This window comes from Henckelia pumila, chromosome 1 (assembly GCF_033568475.1).
Source record: "Henckelia pumila isolate YLH828 chromosome 1, ASM3356847v2, whole genome shotgun sequence".
NCBI lineage: Eukaryota > Viridiplantae > Streptophyta > Magnoliopsida > Lamiales > Gesneriaceae > Henckelia > Henckelia pumila.
The window spans coordinates 43925833-43939936 of NC_133120.1; the positions used below are offsets into that span (position 1 = coordinate 43925833).

Here is a 14104-nt window from a genome sequence, read left to right on the forward strand (position 1 = left end):
TCGGCGCATGCAATAGCAGATGAGTACTTGAAAATCACAAAGAAAAGAAGAAAATTTCAGAATTTAAAAAAATAAAAACAGACTAATCTCAAGCGAAATAAAAATTCTGATATCAAACAGTCCCCGGCAACGGCGCCAAAAACTTGATCGGCTAAATCAGTGTGATATAAATCTACTGGCGCGTACCAGGTCAAGAAATAGTAAGTGGACAGAGAGTCCAAGTATCGATCCCACGGGGACTGTATAATTATGAATACCAGAATATGATTATTTCTACTTAATCTAAACTAATCAAAAAGGGCGATTTTAGATTTTAACTAGTAACTAAAATTGCAAATAAAATAAATTCACTAAAACGCAGCAGAGATTAAAGGTTGAATTCAATTTGGAAAAAGCTTGATCAAGGACACACGTAGGTAACAGACAATTCATGTAACAAGTAGTCGATTTAAGACTCAGACTTAGTATTAATTCACGTGAATTTTCCTAATTTGTTCAAAGGAATATTTCTAGAACAATCAAACCTATTCAAATATTGACAGATTAATCTTTCGTAATTCTAATCAAATTTGAATGCATGAATAACGGTGAAAATTCAGTTTACACCAAAACCGCATAATGAAACCAAATTCTATCTCTAGTTAGTTATACAATATGCTAATTATCGAAGTGATCAAAATTGAAACCTCCTCTATCGAATTGGAATCAATTAACATGCAAGCAAATAACTGGCGAGGAAATTCACAAGACAAATATAAATTCGATAATCAATAAAATAAAATCAAGTTTGAAAATTCTCAAATAAAAAATCAAGTTTTCTACAAGTATTCATCGTTCATAACTCGAAACTTGTGCAGTTGAGAAGTCTCTTGAAGGGTGATTCCCAAGCCTTTGAGGAGTCTACTAATTTGATAAACATATCCCGAATATTATTTGGAAGTAGTCATCATCTGAGCAAAGATTCTGAAAAGAAGATAACCCCAGTTAATCTTAATGCCCTTCATAATAGCTGTCATCACCTTGAATTTTTCAACTGTCGGTTTAGCAAAAGATCCTCCTTTTGCGAAAAGGCTCTTTGAAATCATGTCGCCGAGAAGTTGATATTCCAGTTTCAAGTCTCTTTTAAATGCGGAGAGAGATAGCTTGATTTGAGCTTGAGAAGGTACTTTGAATTTCTGTAAGATCAGTTGCAAAGATAGTATTAAAGTCGATAATACCCGAAGTTGGTAAACTGAAGGTTTCCGCAAAATGTTCTTCACTGATTGCGACGAGATGTCCTCCAACAGAGTGTAAGAGTTTGCCATCTTTTGCTAAAGTGCATTTGTGATATAGAGAGACTAGATCCTTTTGATAAAAATTCAGAGATTTTTTGTCAAGAAATGAGCGAAGACTAGATTGATCGAGTGCTTGACAAATCTCGGTTATCCCCTGCTTGTTTATCCCATAAAGTGATTCAAAATCAATGATAAGAGCGTTGAGGATGTATACTGCGGATGAAGTTGCCATTTGCAGTGAATTCTGTAACACAATTGAGAAAATTAGCTTACGAGAGTAAATGTTAGGGTTTGAAGAAGGTAAATTGATATACAATAGAATGTGTAACTTGGAAAAGACGATAAGTTTAAGTGACGTGGCACATCAAATTTGAAAAAAATACTAGTACACATAGGAGGGAAAAGGTACACATGTTTCCCTCGTATTTTCGGCTAATTTTATCTATAAATATCAAAATAAAAACACACAAGTTTCAACGAATTTGAGACTAAGGCAAAAGAAATGGATAGCAGAGTTCCTCTCTTTGGTATGGTCAAAATCCATATGTAGCTTGTGAGGCCTGCAAAGAAATATATTTTGAGATAAAGAAAAAGAAAATCGAGGAGAGAGTTTTGGACAAGGTTATGAAAGTGTGGTTGAAGATTGAGAAGCTGCATATGTATCACCATACTCAGTTGCCACTAAGAAAGTTTGAAGAGGCTGAAGAGATAGCTCAAAGAGAAGAGTTTTATTTGATTGTGCTTGATGCAGTTGATCCTAAGCACATATACACTGATCAAAATGTTCTTTACTTGATGCTCAGTAAATATCTTAGAACACTCATTCGCATAGTTTCTGATGAGCTTATGGATCCTGTTGTAGCTCCTCTTCGAGCATGGGTGATGGACTAGAGTCAAGAAGTTTTTCATAAGATGAGAAATCATAGGGAATTGTAATTGTACTTCTCAGTTTCCTATGAATGAAATAAAATAATGTTATTAAACTGAGTGTTGCAATGACAATTAAATGAATCCTAAACTGGTCTAATGCTTATAAAGAACCTTTTTAAAGCTAAACTATTAGCACAGTGTCATGCAAGTTTAACAGTGTTATCAAGAAATCATTATATTTAGACATATCATATAGTTTTAAACGGCGTCTCCTTCCGTGAAATACACGTAGGAGACTCTTCATATTTCCTAATAAAATTAATGGCAGACTCTTCGATATCTGTAAGTGAGAACTATAAAAGCATATATCAGAATGTAAAATTTATTTCTCAAAGAAAAAAATGGAAGAGTTGAAAAGAGCTTATGAGGATCTTTTTGTTCGAAAGGTTGCTCTGCTGAAGTCAAAAATTATCTCTATTCAATCTCGAGGAATAGAGTTCCTCAGTCCCGTTGATGCCCGTCGCCAGGAGAAATACAAACAAGTGCTGGGAAACAACGACCCTGCTTATGTCCTCAGCAGAGAGGGCATTAAACTGCTGCTCCTGAAGAAGGAGTTGAGGATGGTGTCACTCCTTGCTGCTTTTGAAGAAAGTGATGATTGCAAGCTGGCTGAGCACATGTATTATTGGCAAATGGCAATGGAATTTGAGATAGACATTGTACTCAACCACTATTAAATAAAATTTTCTTTATCTCGCTTATTTAGTTTCTTTCGGCATTTTTTGTGACGCCTAGAATTTTCATGCTTAAATTAGTCTTTAATATTTATTATTTTTATTATTTTAATTTTTTTTGTTTAATTGGCTAAATATTATATTCTTCCGCACATTGAAATTTATTATTTTTAACTTTTGCGAAAATTAGCATTTTTAATTCCCGGACTAGTAAAATCAAATTTAATATTTTAAATTAGGATTTTTAAGCTTCTATTTTTATTTAGTGCGATTTAATTTGTAGTCCTAGTTTCTTTATTGGTTTGGCATTTTCTTTTAGTGTATAGCACTTTTCCCTAAATTTCATAACACTTCCATTTTTCTAGGGTTTATCTACATGTACACTTGAAATCAAGATTCAATCCTAGCCACACATCCACACACTTACACTCACACAAAACTCACGCACTCACACACTCAAGTACACAAGAGCCGATCCTTGCCCTGTTCTTCAAGAGGGACGTCGGCTCCTTCATTTCTTCTCCACAAAGTCCTTTAATCTTCATTTCTTCTCCGGCAAATCATTCCTAGGAAAGCTGGTCGTGATTCTTGAGCTCGATTTCAACTCCCTCCATCTCGAGCAGTCCATTTCCGCTGTTTTAATATTTCTACTCCGGGCCCTTATTACATTCGATTCTCTTGTGATAGGCAAGGATATGGTTCTATTGTTTTCCCCTTGTAGTTATTATGTATTATGTGTTGCATACATGAAACTTTCGAATGGTTTATGTGTTATTTTTGCCCTGTTCGAAGCTCTCCATTTAGCCAAGAGGTTTTGTCTGTTACATTTTTTTTTCTTTCCGTCGCATTCGTGCTTGGATTCAAACCATGTTCTTCGATGATTTTTAAGTATATTTAAGATTGTATTGTGAATGCATTGTAGACATGATTCTTCGAAAGTTTCAAGATTCATATGCCTTGAGGATTTCAAAATTTTGTTCAGCTTGTTAGCATGTGGTTTCGAAACTGTCCTGTTTCCCTTTTGACTGTGTTGTGATGATTTGGATGGTGATTGAGGAGCTACCACGGTTTATATGTAGTACACGTGGTAGCTTTTAGGAAGGAATGGAGTTGTGCTTAGTGTTGGTTTGGAGTAAGCATTCGAATTCGTGAGGTAAGGGGGCAGTTTTGATAAGAGGATTGGTGCTGTATTTGAGTTGAGTTTAAGGCAATCCAAGTTGTGTAGTAAGGGCTGGTATTGAGGTTGAACATTGGTCTTGGCCCTAGGATTAGAGTCACGGGATATTGGGAGAAATATAGCAAATTTTGGGTTAAGTTTGAATCGGTAACTACAGCAGAATTTCGAATGTGGAGTGGGCTGTTCGGAAGCTGTTTTTCAGCTGGGTTTAAACTTGAGTTTTGGGTAAGGGCTCGGGTTTAGAATTGGTCTAGGATGTTTGGAATATGACGGTTCAAGAGAGAATTAATTCGGTTAAGATTTGGTCGAGATCTAGACATTTATAGGAAGGTGTGCAGAATTTTGGGAGTTATAGGGGGAGGGCTGTCCAGGAATGGAATTCTTGTAAAATGGTTGTCTTAGAAGTAAATTCAGAGGATGATTTCCTACTTATTTCTAAGTGTCGTGGTGTAGTGGTTTCAAGCGGAATCCTTTTTGGTTAGGAAACGAGAAAGTTATTAATTTTACGGGCAAACCGCTTGATTTTTGTCGTAAGTGCAATTTATGGGTTAAATTTTCCATCCTTTGGTTTAGTTCCTAAATCACCATCCCAATCATCCTTGTGTGAGTCATATGCATGATTATTGAGTAATATTTACATTCACGTACTATCTACATATGCATGATAAGTCCATATTCAAGTGTGAAAGGAAATTACTTTTTACGAACGAAGTGAGATGATTGTGACTACATTTATTCACGTGTATGTGTGGGGCCGGGAGACGTTTTGGATTACCTTACCAAATTATGGGTTTCCTTACCTTAGCATGTGTTTGTGTGGGGCTGAGAGATATCTTGGCCTCCCTTACCAATTCAGGGCAAGATTGGGTTGGGTTTCATCCTGACTTCCTTGCGGCATAAGCACTGCAGCCATGATCATGATCGAAATCACAGAGTCACAATTCAAGGATCTAAATTCAATATTTATGACTATGTTAAGATCAGTTTATTCAATTATTTATGTTTGACTTAGCCATGCATATGTGTCATTCATGTTCACACATTTCATTTAGAAATCATTAATTTTAAGTTAAGGGCACAAAATTATTTTACTAAAAATTATTTTTAATCTGCTTGTGCTTGTATTTACGTAGTACTCGTTTTTCCCCCCCCCCCCCCCCCATATTCTTGTTGAATCTTTTAGAATCACTCCACTTATTTGTTTTCAGGTGATGACTTCTAATTTGAGGCTGATGGGCAGGATCCCCAGGGGGAAGTCACCGGTGGTGCAGGCCCTTGACCGACGTGTTTTTAGTTGTTCTGCAAACTTTGATGTTTTCATTTATGAGACGTAGTATTTCATACCCTGACAGTCATTTGCAGGAGGTGTTTTCCCTGCTTTAGAATATTTGGCATGTAAACTTATCAGTTTGTTATTTCCCTACTGGGTGGGATAAACTCCCTTTTCTAGATTTTTATGATTATCGTATTTGGATTAAATTTACCAGGCGTTTATTTCATTTGTTGAACTGATGTCTGTGACAGGTTGGCTTTTATTAGTTTTTAAAATGAGTCATGGCAAATTTTTTGAAAAAACCCGTATTTTCTTTATTAAATTAAATAATTATATTAGAGGTATCTAGTCGTTTCAGTTGGTATCAGAGCACGGCCTTGGTTTGGGCTGTGCTTACTACTGGTAGCCGAAATTCGAAGGGATCTCGCCTCAAAGTTTGTAAGATTTAAGTGCATTTATTGATATTTGTTTAAGTTTGTTTTCGCTAATCCATTAAATTTTCGAGCTTGTAAAAGTTTAAGGAAAATCTTTTTATTAAGGCATGAAATTTGAATGTGGGAATTTGAACTTGCGTACAGATGACCACTCGTCGTGGACGTGCTTTGCAGCCACCACCTCCTCCTCCGCCACCTCCACCAGCTGCGGATGTTGGGACGCAGGTGCTAGCTGGATTAGACCGTATCCTAGAGCGTCATGTGGACTCTTCGAGGGCTGGGCTTGGGACTATTTATGAGCAGTTTAGGAAGATGAATCCAAAGGACTTTGCTGGCACCACTGATCCACTAGTAGCGGAGGGACGGATCTGTTCGCTTGAGGTGATCTTCCATTATATGCAGTTGGGAGATCCGGATCGAGTCCGCTGTGCTGTCTTCCACCTTCAGGATGATGCTGCCCTTTGGTGGGATGGAGTAGAGAAGACTGTGGACACGACTACCCTACCTTGGACTGAGTTTAAGAGGCTTTTCTTTGAAAAGTATTTTACTGCTGATGTGAGGGCCCATTTGAAGACGGTGTTCCTGAGCCTGAGACAGGGGGACCTATCAGTGGCTGAGTTCGTGGTGAAATTTGAGCGAGGTTCTGAGAAGCTCCAGCACTTTATTGTTGGGCTACAACCCACTATCCGACGAGATGTGCTCATGGCGGAGCCAGCTGATTATGCTTCGGCGCTCAGACGAGCTTTGAGGTCCGAGCAAACTTTGAGGGACATCAGCGCTGAGGCACAGAGTAAGAGGCCGCTACCATATCATGGTACGCAGCAGCAGGATGGGAAGAGGCCATTCACTGGGCCACAGTGTCAGCAGGGATCCTTCAGACCTCTGGGGCATCTGGCCCATAGGCCCCAAGGGCATCATGTTCAGCGACTCCAGGGCCAGCAGGAACCAAGACCCGCTCCTCCCAAGACTGAGGAGAGACCCTTATGCCCGAGTTGCCATCGTGATCATCATGGTCAGTGTCTGGCAGGTGCCGGAGTCTGTTATCGGTGCAAGAAGCCAAGACACGTGGTTTCAGATTGTCCATTGCGCAAGACACCGACTCAGGGGAGAGTTTATGTGATGCAGGCCAAGGAGGCCAACCCTGATACCACGCTCATCACAGGTAATATTTAGAGCATTTAATTGAAGGTGATTTAATTGGTTTATATATGCAATTTTGATTATGAGTTTTTCTTTGGAGAATGAGAACTTGTTTTAGGTTGCATGCTTTGTGTTAATCGGTTGTGTTGACTTGAATAATTCTGAAATTGGGAATTCGATGACTTATAATGAACCTAAGTAGGACTTGCCTTAATTGGTTTCAATATTTTCGTGGTCGTAATCACCTTTAATGCAGGTAGAATTTTAGTAGCCGGAGTAACCACTAGAGCTTTGCTAGACTCGGGGGCTACTCATTCTTTTATTTCAGAGACCTTTGCCCGTAAGCGGGGTATTTATTGTGAAGAGCTGATTGGTGGATTCACAGTGACCATCCCATCAGGGGAAGAGCTGTCTAAGAGGAATATAGTGAAGAATCTTGAGATTTTATTGCAATGGCAATCAGTGAGTGCAGATTTGATAGTGTTGCCCATGCCTGTGTTTGAATTGATCCTTGGGATGGATTGGATGACGAAGAATGCCGTGGTGATTGACTTCCAGCAGCGATCAGTGATGGTCCGATCGGAAGGAGAAGAACCGTTTTGGTTTGAGGCTACTAGGAGTTCGAGGAGGGCCCAGATTATATCTTTCATGCAAGCTAAGCAGTTGGTGCATGATGGATGTGAGGCATTCTTAGCCAGTTTATCTTTGACGTAGTTGTCGACACGTCCAGATATTTCAGACGTGGACGTCGTCAGAGATTTTGAGGATGTGTTTCCAGGCGAGGTTGCAGGCATCCCACCTGATAGAGAAGTTGAGTTCTCTATCGACTTGGTACCCGGTACTGTGCCAATTTCTAAGGCACTGTATAGATTGGCTCTACGGAAATGAAAAAACTGAAAGAACAGATTCAAGAGTTGCTTGACAAAGGGTTCATATGCCCTAGCTTCTCTCCGTGGGGCGCACCGGTACTTTTTATGAAGAAGAAGGACGGGAGTCTAAGGTTGTGCATGGACTACCGAGAATTGAATGGAGTGACGGTAAAGAATAAGTACCCACTTTCCAGAATTGAGGATTTTTTTGATCAGTTGCAAGGAGCCTCTGTATTTTCGAAAATTGATCTCCGTTCCGGCTATCATCAGTTGAAAGTTAAGGAGTCAGATGTGTTCAAGATAGCTTTTAGGACTCGCTATGGCCACTACGAGTTTCTTGTGATTCCGTTCGGGTTGACGAATGCGCCCGCGGTCTTCATGGATCTTATGAACCGCGTTTTCCAACCGTATTTGGATCAGTTTGTCATTGTTTTCATTGATGATATCCTCATTTACTCAAAATATAGAGTGAAGCATTCGCAGCATTTGAGGACGGTTCTAGAGGTGCTCCGAGAGCGGAAGCTATTTGCTAATTTCGAGAAATCTGAATTTTGGCTGGAGAAAGTAGCATTCTTGGGTCATATTATTTCCGAGAGCGATGTTGAGGAAGACCCCTCCAAAGTTCAAGCAGTTAAGGAGTGGTCTGTACCTAGAAATGCATCGGAGATTCGCAGTTTTCTCGGATTGGCCGGTTACTATAGGAAGTTTATCAAGGGCTTTTCATCTATTGCAGTGCCTTTAACAGCATTGACCAAGAAGAATGCTAGGTTTGTTTGGAGCCCGCAGTGCCAGGAGAGCTTTGATGTGTTGAAGGAAGCTCTTACGTCGGCGCAAGTGTTAGCCATGCCATCAGGGCAAGGGGATTTTGTGGTTTACACTGATGCTTCCAAGTTGGGATTGGGAGCAATTCTTATGCAGCGGGATAGAGTTATTGCTTATGCTTCAAGGCAGTTGAAGGAGCATGAGAAGAACTATCCTACTCATGATTTAGAGTTGGCAGCAGTGGTTTTTGCACTCAAGATTTGGAGGCACTATCTATATGGAGAGAAGTGTAAGATATTCACAAACCATAAGAGCCTCAAGTACTTCTTCACCCAGAAGGAGTTGAATATGAGGCAGCGGAGATGGCTTGAGTTGGTGAAAGACTATGATTGCGACATTAGTTACCATCCTTGTAAGGCTAATGTCGTCGCAGATGCTTTGAGCAGGAAGACAACTGAAACGACCGAAAACTCGAGGGATTTTTTATATATATAAAAATTTAAACACCACATATATGCCCATACATATATGTGCCACTACTCAAAATAGTTTTTATTTCACGTAATGAAATATATGATAAATTGGTTGATCTCTAGAAAATTTTAAAACGCCTATATAATTTAAAGGAAATGCAAGCGCGCGAAATACGATATCGCAAAATGCGAAAATACATAGTTTAAAATATCCAAACATAGTCAAATCATAGCATGAGTAGTAAAAAGACAAACATGCACTGAAAATAACTTAATACAGTCTTCAGTCAAATCTAAGAGAAATGCGAAAGTAAATACTGCAATGGTCACGGGCAAGCAAGCTAGAAGTGGATGCTCAAAGGTCCTCGTCGCCAGTCGGGATCACATCGGCTACGGAATCAAACTCACCTGCACCATTTAGATCTAGTGAGCCTAGAGGCTCAACATGCTCTATAATATACATAACGAATACTACTAAATAAAACCACATGCAAGCACGACGCGTATAAAAATAACCTGAGGATTTAATGCATGCATTAACGTAAAATCATATGCGAAATAATAAATCGTAACATAATCATATCATAACCACATAACATAAATATGGCATGTCATAGTCATAAAAATCTTTGCTGTGGGTCATATCAATGAAGTGTAACCTAATTTGATTGATCAATCTAAATCCATCGTACGTGGTGGCGGCCTGTGGGGTGTGACCCCTAATGCCCTATGCCACTTCACCCAACCTTTGGGGATCCATAGGTTCATAATCGTAAGTGGAAAGGTCATCGGGCCATGTATCCCGACCTCAAGTCCCGTGTTTGTCACAAACCACATCAATTATCCCAAAAATTATTTTTCTTCACATGCCATCAATTTAACGTAAATCATATGCATGAATCGTGAATTAAAATATTAATTTTCCTTGAAAACTTTGCCCGTAAAAATATATTTAATTTCTTTTTATAAAAATAATTTTTATATCAAAATATTACATATACGTCTATTAAATATATATTTACAGACCATTTAATTTGCCACGGCCGGTTCGAGTTGCTTTCCTTTAACTTAAATCCTTAACTAAGTCTGGCCCAATTACACTTATTTATTTTCCTCAGAAGCCCAAAGTCCTAATATTATCCTAAGCCCAAGTATTTATTTAAGCCCACTATGATACTATAGGACCAAGTAATAATTTCAACTCAATTACAACTTAAGCCCAGATAATAATAATTAAGCCCAGTTTCACAACTTGAGCACAAATAATAATAATTAAGCCCAGTTTAACATCTTGGTCCCCTAACTAAATTGTTAGCCCAAAATAAAATAAACTGACCCGGACCCGACCCAAACCTATGACCCGAATCACTAACCCAGACCCGGACCTGACTCGGACCTGGCCCAACAACTCACAACCCACACACGCAGCCCACTTCCTCTCCCCGCCCTTCCTCGCCCGACTCGTCCTTACCCAGCTCCATACTTCACCCCTCGGCTAACCAGCTCCGGCCACCCGCCGGAGCCGCGCCGGCAGGACCATCCCAAGGTCCTGCCGGATCTCCTAACACCAGCCCTGGCTCGAGCCATGGCCATCTTGGCTCGGCCAAGGGCCTTTCTCCAGCCCCTGCGCACCTCACCCGTATTTCAAACACAAACCATCGGCTAGCACTAACCCACCAAATCTCCAGACCGATTCTTCACCTTCTAATGACTCTAAGGATCCTTCCTAACCACTAAACCAGGAAATCCAACCAGCCGACCCATCCATGACCGAACACCAGCAACACCGAGCCATCTATGGCCAAAAACGTGAATAATGTATGCTATTTTCAACACCATGAACATCACAACCACAAGCAAATGCATAAACACGATTTTAACCTCAATCACAACACATATATCGATCTAAATGGTTAGAGGAGAGAAAATCGAACATGCCTTAAATACAAAGATAAGGGTATGGAAATGAAGGCGGTGACGAGGCAATCGTTAAAATGTAAAAATCTTAAAAAAAGAGGAAGATTTGCGTGTAGTGTGTGCAATGTGTGAGGCGGCACAAGGGTTCTTGTTTTCTTAGAGGAAGTCACGAAGGAAGAAGACGAGAAGGGATTTTTACGGGTTTTTAAAATGCAAGATCATGAGCCAAACCAATTATTTGTTATGGGCCTCTCAACATTTTAAGAAACCTAGCCCTACACCCATACTTGGACCATTAAAATGTTAATTTTCGAAATAATAACGCCCAAAAATTTTAAAGTCCCCTTAAAGCCTACAAAATGGTCCAATAAGGTGAAAAATGAACTTTTAAAATATTTATATATATAAAAACCTAAATTTTCCAATGAGATAAACCTTAAAATAATTATTAAAGGCTCTTTAAAAAAAATCCTAGTTAAATTTAAAACATCTAATCATTATAAATAAAAGTCATTTAAACCTTGAATTTATTCTATTATTAATAAATTTTATTTAAAATATTTAAACCTCATAATTATGCATTACGGTTAATGTACAGAAATTCTAGGTGTTACAACTCTCTCCCCCTTAAAAGAAATTTCGTCCTCGAAATTGAGATACGTACCGAAAAGATCCGGATAACGCGTCCGCATATCGGTCTCAGCCTCCCAGGTGGCCTCCTCCTCAGAATGATTTTGCCACTGGACCAAGACCATGGGAATAACTCGCGTCCTCAGTCTCCGCTCCTCACGCGCCAAAATCTGCATCGGTCGCTCCTCGAACGTCAAATCTGACGCCAGCCGTAGAGGCTCAAAATCCAGAATATGCGATGGGTTGGAGATATACTTTCTCGGAATCGAGACATGGAATACATTGTGTACCGCTGCAAGACTAGGAGGCAGCGCTACACGATAAGCCAAGGTACCAATCCTGTCCAAAATCTCAAATGGACCGATAAACCTCGGACTGAGCTTGCCTCTCTTACCAAAACGCATCACGCCTTTCATGGGCGTGACTCTCACAAATACATGGTCTACTACGACAAACTAGAGGTCGCGTCGTCTTCGATCAGCATAACTCTTCTAACGACTCTGTGCGGTCCTCATCCTGTCTCGAATCCGCAACACAATATCTGCAGTTTGCTGCACCAACTCTGGCCCTAAGAGAATCCTCTCGCCAACCTCATCCCAGTGTATGGGAGATCTACACCTTCTCCCATAAAAAGCCTCATAAGGAGCCATACCTATAGACTCTTGATAACTATTGTTATAGGTAAACTCTACTAGAGGTAGCCTCGACTCCCATGAGCCCTGAAAGTCAGTCACACAGGCTCTCAACAAATCCTCAAGGACCTGAATAACCCGCTCCGACTGTCCATCAGTCTGGGGGTGAAAAGCAATACTGAACTGCAGCTTCGTCCCTAAAGCTGCATGAAGACTCTTCCAGAAAGAAGAAGTAAACCTCGGGTCTCTGTCTGACACAATCGAGACTGGAATCTCATGAAGTCTGAAAATCTCTCGGATATACAGCTCTGCATACTGAATCATGGTGAAATTAGTCCTCACCGGCAAAAAATTCGCCGACTTGGTGAGTCTATCTACAATCACCCAGATCGCGCTGCATCCTCTGGCGCTCCTTGGCAATCCAACCACAAAATCCATAGTAATGTATAAAGTAGACCTCCCTTGGCCTCATCCCTCTGCCTCATAAGAACCAACTTCTCATCAGAAAACTGTCCATCTCTAATCCTATCTCGTAAGATAGGATGTACCATCAAAGCGGACAAACTCGACGTGAGACCACACGAGTAGATCTCCAAATCAAACCTCACTATCTCAGCCTGGAGAGGCCGCTGCACAAAAAAACAAGCCACTACTGAAGTTTTCCGACTCAATGCATCAGCCACCACATTAGCCTTACCTGGGTGGTAGCTAATGTCACAGTCATAGTCCTTCACCAGCTCCAACCATATGCGCTACCTCATATTCAACTCCTTCTATGTGAAGAAGTACTTGAGGCTCTTCTGATCAGTGAAAATCTTACACTTCTCACCATACAAGTAGTGCCTCCATATCTTGAGTTCAAATACTACTGCAGCAAGCTCTAAATCATGCGTCGGATAATTCTGCTCATGAATCTTCAGCTGTCTCGATGCATAGGCAATCACCCTGTCGCACTGCATCAAAACAGCGCCTAAACCCAACTTAGACGCATCGGTGTAAACCACGAACTCCTCATGATCCACCGGCATTGCCAAAACTGGCGCTGAAGTAAGTGCTTCCTTAAACCGATCAAAGCTCCGCTGACACTCCGAGCTCCAAACATACTTCGCATTCTTCCTGGTCAAAGTAGTCAAGGGCCCTGAAATAGAAGAAAAGCCCTTGATGAATTTCCGGTAATAACCCGCTAGACCCAAGAAACTGCGAATCTCCCAAGTATTCTTTGGAATCCTCCAATTCTGCACGGCTTCCACCTTGGACGGATCAACAGCTATCCCATCTCTAGAAACAATGTGACCTAAAAACGCCACACTATCCAGCCAAAACTGACACTTACTGAACTTGTCATACAACTGCCGCTCCCTCAAAATCTGCAAGGCTGTCTGCAAATGCTGCCTATGATCTTCCATGCTCCTTGAGTAGATCAAAATATCGTCGATGAAGACAATAACAAACTGATCAAGATACGGCTGAAACACTCGGTTCATGAGATCCATGAAAACCACTGGAGCATTCGTCAAACCGAAATGCATCACCATAAACTCATAATGGTCGTATCGTGTCCTAAATGCAGTCATGGACACGTCCTCCTCCCTGACCCTCAACTGATGGTATCCAGACCACAGATCGATCTTAGAGAATAATGAAGCTCCCTGTAACTGATCAAACAGATCATCAATCCTCGGCAACGGATACTTGTTCTTCACCGTCACCCGATTGAGCTCACGATAGTCAATGTAAAGTCTCATACTTCCATCCTTCTTCTTTTCAAAGAGCACAGGTGCACCCCAAGGTGAGAAACTAGGGAGAATGAAGCCCTTCTCAAGCAATTCCTGAATCTGCTCCTTCAATTCTTTCATCTCGGTAGGAGCAAGATGATACGGTGCCTTAGAGATAGGCACGGTACCTGGCAGTAACTCAAT

General features: G+C 40.5%; 1 long non-coding RNA gene across 2 annotated transcripts; it reads right to left on the minus strand.

Moving 5' to 3' along the window:
* Window positions 1–1356: 1356 nt before the first annotated feature.
* Window positions 1357–11080, minus strand: LOC140883717 (uncharacterized). 2 transcript variants are annotated; one of them, XR_012150622.1, is made up of 3 exons: window positions 10945–11080; window positions 9325–9414; window positions 1357–1518 (listed from the first exon to the last, which is right to left on the minus strand). It is a non-coding gene; the product is annotated as an uncharacterized lncRNA (long non-coding RNA). The 2 variants fall into 2 exon arrangements; XR_012150506.1 differs by lacking the exon at window positions 1357–1518 and having other exon boundaries at window positions 9179–9414.
* Window positions 11081–14104: the final 3024 nt, after the last annotated feature.